The following is a 10,911-nucleotide window of genomic DNA, read 5'->3' as shown; positions in this document are numbered from 1 at the left end:
TTCTGGGTATACCTTGGTCAGGGATTTCGTTATCGACTTAATTGAATGAAATGTAGATCATAATATCTTACTATCTAAGAATGATGAATCATTTATTGGTCATTCACAATCTTCATGTGATTCTTGACATACCCGAACGATGTCCTATTAGCGGTCCTTGACAGAGCAATGTCCAATACCGTCAAAGCATGATTGTTCTCATACAAGGCACTATGACGACCTCAAGTCAAATGACCAATTTCACTACCGAATGTTAGAGATTAACCACTGACATTCAGATAGTAATTCATGTGAAATCTCTTTGTGGGTCTTTAATGTTTTGTTTTATAACAAAACATCTACTTGTTCATTAAGTATCACCACATTTTTAACTTGTGAGATCAACTACTTACTTTACAAGTAAAAAATGTCATATGCGATGGTTTATCCGTAATAATGATATACATATCTCGTTATTACTTACGGCCATAGATTATTTAAGATCCAATCATATGTAATTTATATATCACAATTACAACTCCTTGTGATTAACAAATTATTAAAACTTGAATTTTTGGACTCTATTATTTAACATTATTCATCAGAATATTAATTTAAATAAATAATAGATCTTACCAAAAATTGATGCATTAAACATAGTAAAAGTATTTACAACCTAAGTTGATTGGATCTAGGACATAACACTTACACTTTCCCTATCTGTAAATCTTCTATCATTTTCCTCTGAGAATCTCCAGTATTAGTTAGGTATCCACTCCCTCTTTTACTCATGTTTTGGTTAGAATTTCTACTTATTTGTCATTATGAAAGAAGTGAAATTTTCTAGCCATAATGGGTGAAGAAGTACAACAGGTTAGTGGATCATTGCTTCCAAATGCTGTTAATTTAAATGAAACTTATAGTTATAAATGTGATTTTAATGCATATACTGTTTTTAGCAGGAAGAAGCTAAACCAGAGAAAAAGAAAGAAGAGAAAATGGAGGAGAAGAAAGAACATAAGCCACGCTTCCCTCCCCTTTTTTTTTTGGAATTGTGTGGGTTGTGCAAAGAAGATAAGAGAGGTCCATTCTTAAGATTAGAGGTACGATGAATTTCACTATCTTGGCCTAACACAAACAAAAATCTCAATTTTCATGAATGAGAGATGACTGGAGTCGATCTGTTTGTCTTGATATCATATTAAACCACGTCATCTACAAGTTATGTTGCACAATTATCTTTCTTGTTTTTTTCGTAATTGTAGTGATTGGTTGATCTTGACAGGAGTTGAGGGAGTTGTGATTAACATGGAGAAAAATCAAGTAACCATAACAGGAATTGTGGATGCTCAAGCTGTCTATGACAAAATCATTATGAAAACGAAGAGAAGAATCGAAGTTTTATATCCACCTCGGGAGTCTGAGAACAAAACTTTGCCGGAAATTGTTGCCTCACAGGTCGAATATAACAGACAAGATTTTAACTTTGAACTCTGAAATTTATTTTATTTCTAGTCCTAACGCGCTTAATTTTTCTGTCTCGGAGCTGAGTGTCAAGATGCATTACTTGGCCTGTGCCCGGCAACTTACGAGAAAGATACTCAAATTGAAAGGTAACAAATTGTTATTCCTACTACCTTCAAAAGACACAAAATATAGAAAATTAATAAAATAGACAAAAACTTGGCATCTGATATGTGAAATGTCCATTTCATCCTTCAACTTTTGATGTGAAAGGTAAAATTGACAACTTGAAGGAAATAAATATTTACACTACTCGTCCCACTCAAATGTTCAAATAGTGGGTGATTAATATTATGATGACCAAATTGCTAACAAATTTATCGAACTCTGATAGATTTGTCCAGAAAAGCCACACCAAACAGGGGCTTACAGTGGTTTAACTATAATGCTGAAAAGAGATACGAAGTTCATACGCCACGCATATGCACCAAAAATGGATCCTTTATATACGAGTACGAACACTTCAAGGGCAAAATGGGACTTTAGCATAGGGTACAATTTGTGTCCAAATCCAAAATATTTGACATACTAAAAAGTCCATATCAAGTTCAAAATCAGATTTTTAGTTGATTTTTATAGAAGTTTATAAAACGTATAGTTGAAAAGTTAACTGCGAGTTTCTATAAAATGTATAATTAAAATTAATTGTTGACTTTAATTTAAATTTGAATCAACTATGTAAGTTATACCAAACAGAGGCTTAGCACACCCTAAAACTTAATTTTAATTTTGTCCATTTTTATACGTTTTAGAATATATGAAAGACCTAATGCATAATTGAAGTATCCAATGTACCTCCTAACTCGAAATAAACATAAAAATACACAATCGAACAATTCAATCAACAATATGATTAGACTACATGCAATTCACCCTTGTAATTTGTGGATGTACATTCAAACACGATTTACAATGATTTTGATGGATTAATTATAGGAGTGCAAACAGCTGAGACAGAATTTACTTCCGGGAAAGTTAAGGTTACAGGTACTATGGACGCAAATGAGCTCGTTGATTATGTCTACAAAAGCACTAGAAAGCAAGCCAAAATTGTACCACAGCCTGAAACTGAAGAACCAAAGCCTGAGGCGAAAAAAGAAGAAGAAAAGCCAGATGAAGGAGCCAAACAAGACATAAAAAAGGAAGAAAAATTGAGAAAAACAAAGAGGATCTCGTTAAAGAAGGAGAAATGAATTTTAGTGATGAACAGTCGATGTATAAACTCATGCATTATTATCAGCCTTTTTATGTTATTGAAACAATTCCCTCTCCCAGCTTTTTTAAGATGAAAATCCTAATGCTTGCTGCATTGCATAATTATCAATAAAAACCATAAAATTTACTAAGAAGAGTAATATTATAATTAAAACTTTTGTAGTTCTCTACATAAATATATAGAGTTTTTTTTATCTATAGGAATTAAGGATGGAAAAGGTTTGGTTGGTCTAGCCTTAGGGGTATTAAATGGTCAATTCGAGATACTTGACTTGTCTTTTGTTGGGTGATAAAGTGTATTTTATATACTTATACAAGGCTTTAAAATGATGATATTTAGTTGCTTCTTGGATGAATGGTGGTCTAAATTATCGCATTTGGTGTTGAATAGGTGAAGTTCAATGACGGTACAACAAATTGAGGAAAATAAGCAAAAGTTGACAAAATTGGAGAAAAAGGGCTAAGTTGTAAGAGATCCAAAGCTCGGGGACTAAAGTGCAAATACTCAAAAGTTGTGTTGAACCTCACGATGAAGATTCAAGAGTGCTTGTAGTCAATTGGATAAAGAAAGACATCATAGTGATGAAATATAATCAAAGTATGATCACACATCAAGTTCTAACCGAAAAAATATGTGCACCATTTTTAGACTCATATTGAGACCCATTTTTGACATAGCAAATAATCAAATTTGAGAATGGTATCTGAAGCAATGTGTAACCCTTTGAGTTAGCTTTCCAACTTATCTTGAATCACCTCTATCGGACATCGGAAGAAAAAATTATGGTAAAAGGACTGAATGTTATGCAGTGCAATCGAAGCTGACGACAATGCCTAGACGCTATCCCGTAGCGCCCAAGCGCTATGTTTCTTATTTTTTCCCCGAAAGTTAGCTCTCAGGTGCCCAATTTAAGCACCTTGTTGCTGCAAGTAGGGTTTTCAAGTAAAATTCATCTTTTTAAAAGCCCAACTCAACTAAAATTATTCCAAACTTGAAGAAGACATAAATACAACCATAGAGAAGATAATTGGAAAGAGAGGATTCCACACATTGAGAGAAAAACAAATATAACTTGAGATTGAGAGAAAAGGATCAAAGGGGAGAAAACACATAATCATCAAAATCAAAGAGTAAAAGCTAGGGATTGAAGATTTTGGATATTGAAGAAGATTCATGGTGCAAAATCCAATTATTTTCATGATCAAGATTTTAAAACCCGGTTATGAACTCTATAACTTTTGTTTTCTTCCATTATCATGAATAGTTAAATTTACTATTAGGGCAAACAATATAACCTTTTGAGACCCTTTATTTCTTTTATTCTAGATTCAAGTTCCTTTATGCATGTGTTGATTTTAATTATATCCTCAATACTTTGATTTCTCTGTCTAATTATTCAAAGATTTTGTGATCAATAATTACGTGGAGATGCAAATTATTTGTTTAGATCAAATATTAAAATTCGATAAATTAATATAACGTGCAGAGATACATGTATTAATTATTGCGGTCATATATGAATTCTTAGAACCAATTTTTCGTTTAACTAATTTTGATTCGCATAGAGATATGAAATTGAAGTAGTTAAATATGTTCAATGAGAACTCGAGAGGGGTAAATTGAATACAATAGGAGAATTAGATCGAGCACAACCTTAGACTTTATGAATTTTGATTTAAAATTTAAAGGTGATCAATAGGTGACATTGTTCCGCCCTAATATCTATTTATTATTTGAATTCTCAATTATTCTTTGTGTGCATCCACGTATTGTTAGGTAGTTATATTCAAAGTCATAATCAATCATTGTTTTTGTTTCTTTTTATCAAATAAAAGTTAAAAATAATAAATTGAATATCAAAGTACAGTTCTCGTAGGAACGATAATTCGGTCTTTTAGGTCCGCTATTACTTGTTACGACCCATACACTTGCGGATATAAAATGGACAACAAGTTTTTGGCACCGTTGTTGGGGACTATTTTTCTTTAATATTGGTTTCGTTATTTCTTCCTTTGGTTTGATTTTTTTTCTTTTCTTTTTTCTCTTTTCAATTGATCTACTTGTTTTTTCTTTGCTTCATTGACAAGGAATGAAAAAAAATAAGAAGTAAACAATTTACAATGATTGATTCCAACTTAAATGAAGGTGATGTGCTCTTTGGAGAATTTCTAATCAGACAAGAACTTAAAAGGTGGGGATATGATCAACCTATCAAAATTGATAAGGATGGTTGCCCAAAGGGATTAAACATCAAATCAATTGTTTATGAAGACTTCAGACCGACATGTGAATACTGTGGTGCATTTCGTTATACTAAAAATTGCTCGTATTTGGCAACTCTAGTGGAAGTGAGAGAACATATTTTCGATTATCCATATGAAAAATATTTTGATTACAGTGAAATAATTACGGGAGACATCATCTTGCAAAAATGTAAAAAGATTGAAGATCAAATAATTTCAAACGAGTCAAATAACATGCCGACAAAGAATTCCATTCAACCCGTGAAACTAACTACTAAAGATGCAGAACATGTAGAAACGGAGGAATTAATCACAAAAGAGCCTGATAAATTAGTTGCATTCAATGAAGATGGGATTAGGATGCAAACATCGAACTTTTTTGAATTTGTGATTAAAGATGATGAGAAGATCGAAGTATTTTTTATTGAGTTCGAAGTGAGCAATTTAGGCAGGTCATACCATATTCAAAAGGAAAATGTACGATTTTGGAAAACGTATGAGATATGGAACAAAGTCAAATTAAGCAAGCTAAGCAAGAGCTCCAGAGACATATTCAAAGTGCTATGAAACACTTATGCAAAAGTCTATCTAAAAGCTTTAAATTAAGCGCTTCTTGGGAAGGCAACTCAAGCTTTTTTTTATATTTTATTTTCAAGTTATAAGATAGTTTAGGTTATTTATTAGGCTATTTAGGTGTCATCACCCATATCCCATTTACCCATAGGTCATTGAGCAACTAAGTTGGTTACTAGATATTTTAGCTAAGTAACCCATGTTCCATGATTTTAATTTTTCAAATTTGATTTTTCAAGAATATGACGTCACGAAACACTCAAACCAACATGGACACATAGAAAATTGGGCAAATCTCAGGTTTTGGGGGAGGGGGGAGAATGTGGAAGAAGAGTTGATCAAATGCAACACCAAATCACCACAAACATCATAGGCAATACTGACATTTCAGGGAAGTCATTTTCCTTTTCATTTACCTTTAACATTAAGGACAATTTTTAGTTTAATTTTGAGGGAGTGTATTATTAATTGCCTAATTGCCTACCTAATTTTTGTGTGAGAGTTGGACAATTTAGCTTACAATTACATTTTATTATGAGATTTGGTGTTGATTTATGAACTGTAGATAGAATGCATGCTAGATCGATTGAAACTTAACCTTGGAAAACTTGATATTATACGTGTACTAGAATTGGGTCTGACATCGTGATGAAATAAGTTGATTCATTTGTTAGATATATTGATTTAATTGAACATAGATGCTTTACCTAAACCATAGTAAATTATTTATCGTTAGACCAAAGTTAGCACAGTTTAGGGGTGATTTTACAGTTGTAGAAAGATGTAGAGGTGAATGTGGATTTCATGTGTGAAAATTTATGTGTGGATTGTCTTAGATTAACATGATAAAACTTGGTGAAAGTCTTAAGTTTGAGGCCGATTTGTTTAAATAAGTGTGTGAAAGGGGCATTGCACTAATCAATGCATATATATTTGAAATCTAAAAAACTTCTCTTTGAGATCTTCATGACTAGTAATTAAGTCTGCAATGGTATATTAGAACCTAGTGCCCTCAAACCTTCTGACTTAGGAGTCATTAGTCTGAAGCTCGCTATAGGAGTCATTCAAAAGGCAATCAAAGATGAAACTACACTTGAAATAAAAATTGATTATCTTTGAAGTCTTTTTGACTCGGATTATAAGCTTGTAAGGGTATTTAAAATCTAGTGCCCTAAAATCATCTGATTTGGGAGTCATCAGCCTAAAGCATGCTACAAAGATCATCTAGAAAGTTTAATGAAGAGAATGAAAAAAAAACTTGTGAAAAACAGAAAAAGCAAGTGTATGAAAAGAGCAAAAACACTAAATACCTTGGTTAAGCCCTAACACTTATTTGAGGGAATTTGACTTTCGATGCAAGATAATTACCTAGTTGAGTCGTGATGGTCTAAGCAATCAAATAATTGAAAAATCCCTATTCACTGAAGTGTTGACTTACAACTAGGAACATCCACTTGAACTCAAGAAAGTGATGATAGTAATGAAATATTCAACATTAGGTTACACGAAAATGAGTGAAAAAGAATAAGTTTGGGGGTGTGTGAATCACACGGGACATATAAGGATATATTTGACCACAGATGGTGAGAAATTGAAACAACTTGTGTAGTCATTGTTGATTGCTTAATTCTTCACACACACACACACACACATCGGTTTTGCAGTGGAAGAGTAGATATTGGTTTGGTATTGTGACTTGAAGTATGTTTGTGGAATAAACATCAAAATCTTGAATCTTAAGGTAAAAAGCTTGTCCAACAATTATCTTTTGCATGCTTTTGTGTTCATGGTTATTTAGATGATAGTTTTGTTTGAAAACAAACAAATATTTAAGTTTAGGGGTATTTTATAAATGTATTTTATACACTTATTCAAAACTTTAAAATGACGATATTTAGTTGCTTCTCGGATGAATTATGATCTAAATTATTGCATTTGGTGTTGAATAGGTAAAATTGAATGACGGTACAAGAAATTGAAGAAAATAAGCAAAAGTTGACAAAATTGGAGAAAATGGCTAAGTTGTAAGAGATTCAAAGCTCGGGGACTAAAGTGCAAATACTTAAAAGTTTTGTTGGACCTCACGATAAAGATTCAAGAGTGCTCAAAGTCAATTGGATTAAGAAAGACATCAAAAGGGATGAAATATAATCAAAGTATGATCACACATCAAGTTCCAACCGAAAATATATATGCATCATTTTCAAACTCATATTACGACCCATTTTTGACATAGCAAATGATCGAATTTGAAAATAGTATTTGAAACAAAGTTGTATCCCTTTAAGTTAGCTTTTCCAACGTATCTTCAATTGCCTTAATCAGATATCGGAAGAAAAAGTTAAGGTAAAAAGACTGAATACTGTGCAGTGTAATTGAAGCTAACAACAGGGCCCAAGCACTATGTTTCTGATTTTTTTCCCGAAAGCCAGCGCTTAGGTACCCAATCGCAGAGCTTAGGCGTTCCGTTGCTGTCAAGTAGGATTTTCAAATGAAATTCATCTTTTTAAAAGTCCAACTCAACTAAAACTCTTCCTAAACTTGAAGAAGATATAAATACAACCCTAGAGAAGACAATTGAAAAGGGGGGATTCCACACATTGAGAGAAAAACAAATACAAATTGGGATTGAGAGAGCAAGATCAAAGGGAAGAAAACACATAATCAACAAAATCAAAGAGTAAAAGCCAGGGATTGGAGATTGAAGAAGATTCTTGGTGCAAGATCTAATTCTTTCCATATCAAGATTTCAAAACCCGGTTGTGAACTCTATAACTTTTATTTTTCTTCCATTATCATAAATTGCTAAATTTACTATTATGGCAAACAATATAACCTTTTGAGACCCTTTATTTCTTTTATTCAAAATTCAAGTTCTTTTTATGCATATGTGTTTATTTTAATTATGTCCTCAATGCTTTGAATTCTCTGGCCAATTATTCGATGATTTTGTGAACAATAATTACGTAGAGATTGAGATTATTTCTTTAGACCACATATTAAAATTTGATAAATTAATATAACTGTAGAGATACCAATATTAATTACTGTGGTCATATACGAATTTTTAAAACCAATATTTCGTTTAACTAAGTTTGATTCGCATAGAGATATGGAATTGAGGTAGTCAAATAAGCTGAATAAGAACTCAAGGCGGGGGGGATAAATTGACTACAATAGGAAAATTCGACTGAACACAACCTTAAATTTTGTGAATCTTAATTTAAGACTTAAAGGTGATCAATAGGTGACATTGCTCCACCCTAATATCCATTTATTATTTGAGTTCTCAATTATTCTTTGTGTGCATCCATATATTGTTAGGTAGTTAGATTCAAAAGCATAACCTATCATTGTTTTTGTTTCTTTTTATCAAATAGAGTTAGAAATAATAAATTGAGTATTAAAGTATAGTTCTCGCGGGAATGATAATCCGGACTCTTAGGTCCATTATTACTTGTTACGACCCATATACTCGCGAATATAAAATCGACAACATTGGGGCTCATCTTGCTCAGACAATTAAGCATAACTCATTACGTAACTTTATTTTATTTTTACTGAAAATGCATATTTTTTCCAACATTGACGAGTTGGCTCGCACACGAGCCTACAACAAGCACCTCACAAAATTAAATGGCTGCTAGACTCCCTAGTAGGCTAGTGACTTGTTCAACTTTCCACCCCATAGTTAGGCCCCATGTTATAACAATTGTATCGAATCAGTCAAAACTCGTGTTGTGTCATATTGTATGGTGCTGCTTTTGAAGTGTAATACAGTTGATCGAGGCAGTGGGATTTTGCAGAACTAAATTCACGGATGTTCAAATTTCATTCTCTTTTAACATAATATCGTGATGATTAAAATTTTATGGACGTTGTTTCAAGATAATAAAAATCAGTAATATTATTTTATTATTAATCTTTCCTGGTCTTCCATCCATCAAGAAGTTCTCTCTTACTCAATTCTGCTATACCTTTCTTACTCATATACTCCAGCCGCATATGCTAAAGTTTAATAACTTCCTCATCAGTTAATAAAGAAGTAAAAACTGCTGCATCTCCTGAAACTGTGGAACCCTGCAAAATGTATAACTGTGTAGAGCTTTTCTGTCCTTTCGTGACAACAAGAGTGTCCCCACTCACCTTCGAAACACCATCTTCATCGGGTTTTTTTTTTTTTTGAGTCAAGTATACTCAAATATATGAGATTTTGCTTCAGTTCTAGAATGTGTCTTGCATCTGTCAGCGTTCTAATAGCACCATTGAAAATTTTTGATTATAACTATACTAACTCCAACAATTTTGCAAGGCACATTATTTCTCATAATCACTGTATCTCTCGAAACTCTTTCATATGTTGTAAACTAGTCTTGCTGGGAAACATATGGAAAGTACATGCTGAGTCAAGAACCCATTCCTTACAAGATTTGGAACCCATATTAGAAATTACAAGAAGCTCTCATTCGCTTTGCCTGTCTTCCACAACAACAGCTTCCGTTGTGTTAACATGTTGCTTTCCTTTATTAGTAGCACTAATAGCTTATTTCTGTTTTTCAATGAATAGCAATCAGTTCTAACATACACCTTCTTCTTAAAGTAATTACATACGTTCTCTACATGTCTAGATTTCGATTTGCCCCTTATATTCCTACCGAAATACCTATCTTGATTTCTCCCACGAATAACCAAGCCTTCAGCCTGACTCCTAAATCCTCTAGCAAGATGCCTCATCTTCTCATTAGATGGTAAAGTATCAGAGACCTTTCTCACAGTGAGAGTATCCCGACTATAGAGAATAATATCTTCAAAGTCACATATGATGACGGCAACAAACACAACAACATCAAAGTCAAGTCTTCCTCGTCATACTTAACTTCCAATGTCTCCAAAACGATATTGTTTTCATATCCATCAAGAAAAACTATGTTATCTTTTCTCTCTCCCTCCATGATCTACGGTCCTTTTAAATAGTGATATGAACAGATTTAATCTCGCAAACACAGGTACTTAATTTATCCTAAGCATCATATGCTTAGATCCATTGCCTATTATAGTGTACCACTTCCGGTACTTAGAAGATCGTAACTCGTATTTAAAAGCTTAAATTATTTAATATAATCAATATTTATTTATTTTTCTTTATCAAAGTTAGAGATGGGAAGATTGGCACATTCTTGGAACCAAAAATATTTTTTATTTGCAACTTATTTTATTGTGAAGAGTATGAAGTGGGGAAAAGTGTATATACATACATTTTTAATTATTATCGAATCATGCAAAATAAGTATGTACAATTTGGTAATGGAAAGTTTGATTATTTATTTATTTATTATTATTTTATTTTAAATAGTGGATGTTATAGAAATATAAAAC

At 32.5% G+C, this 10,911-nt stretch overlaps 1 pseudogene; it reads left to right on the top strand.

Annotated features, from left to right (window-relative positions):
- The first annotated feature begins 831 nt into the window (after positions 1-831).
- On the top strand, positions 832-2,820 carry LOC111367743 (annotated as a pseudogene).
- The last annotated feature ends 8,091 nt before the right edge of the window (positions 2,821-10,911 follow it).

This window comes from Olea europaea, chromosome 18, assembly GCF_002742605.1.
Source record: "Olea europaea var. sylvestris chromosome 18, O_europaea_v1, whole genome shotgun sequence".
Lineage (NCBI taxonomy): Eukaryota > Viridiplantae > Streptophyta > Magnoliopsida > Lamiales > Oleaceae > Olea > Olea europaea.
This window is presented reverse-complemented; position numbering and strand designations above follow the sequence as displayed.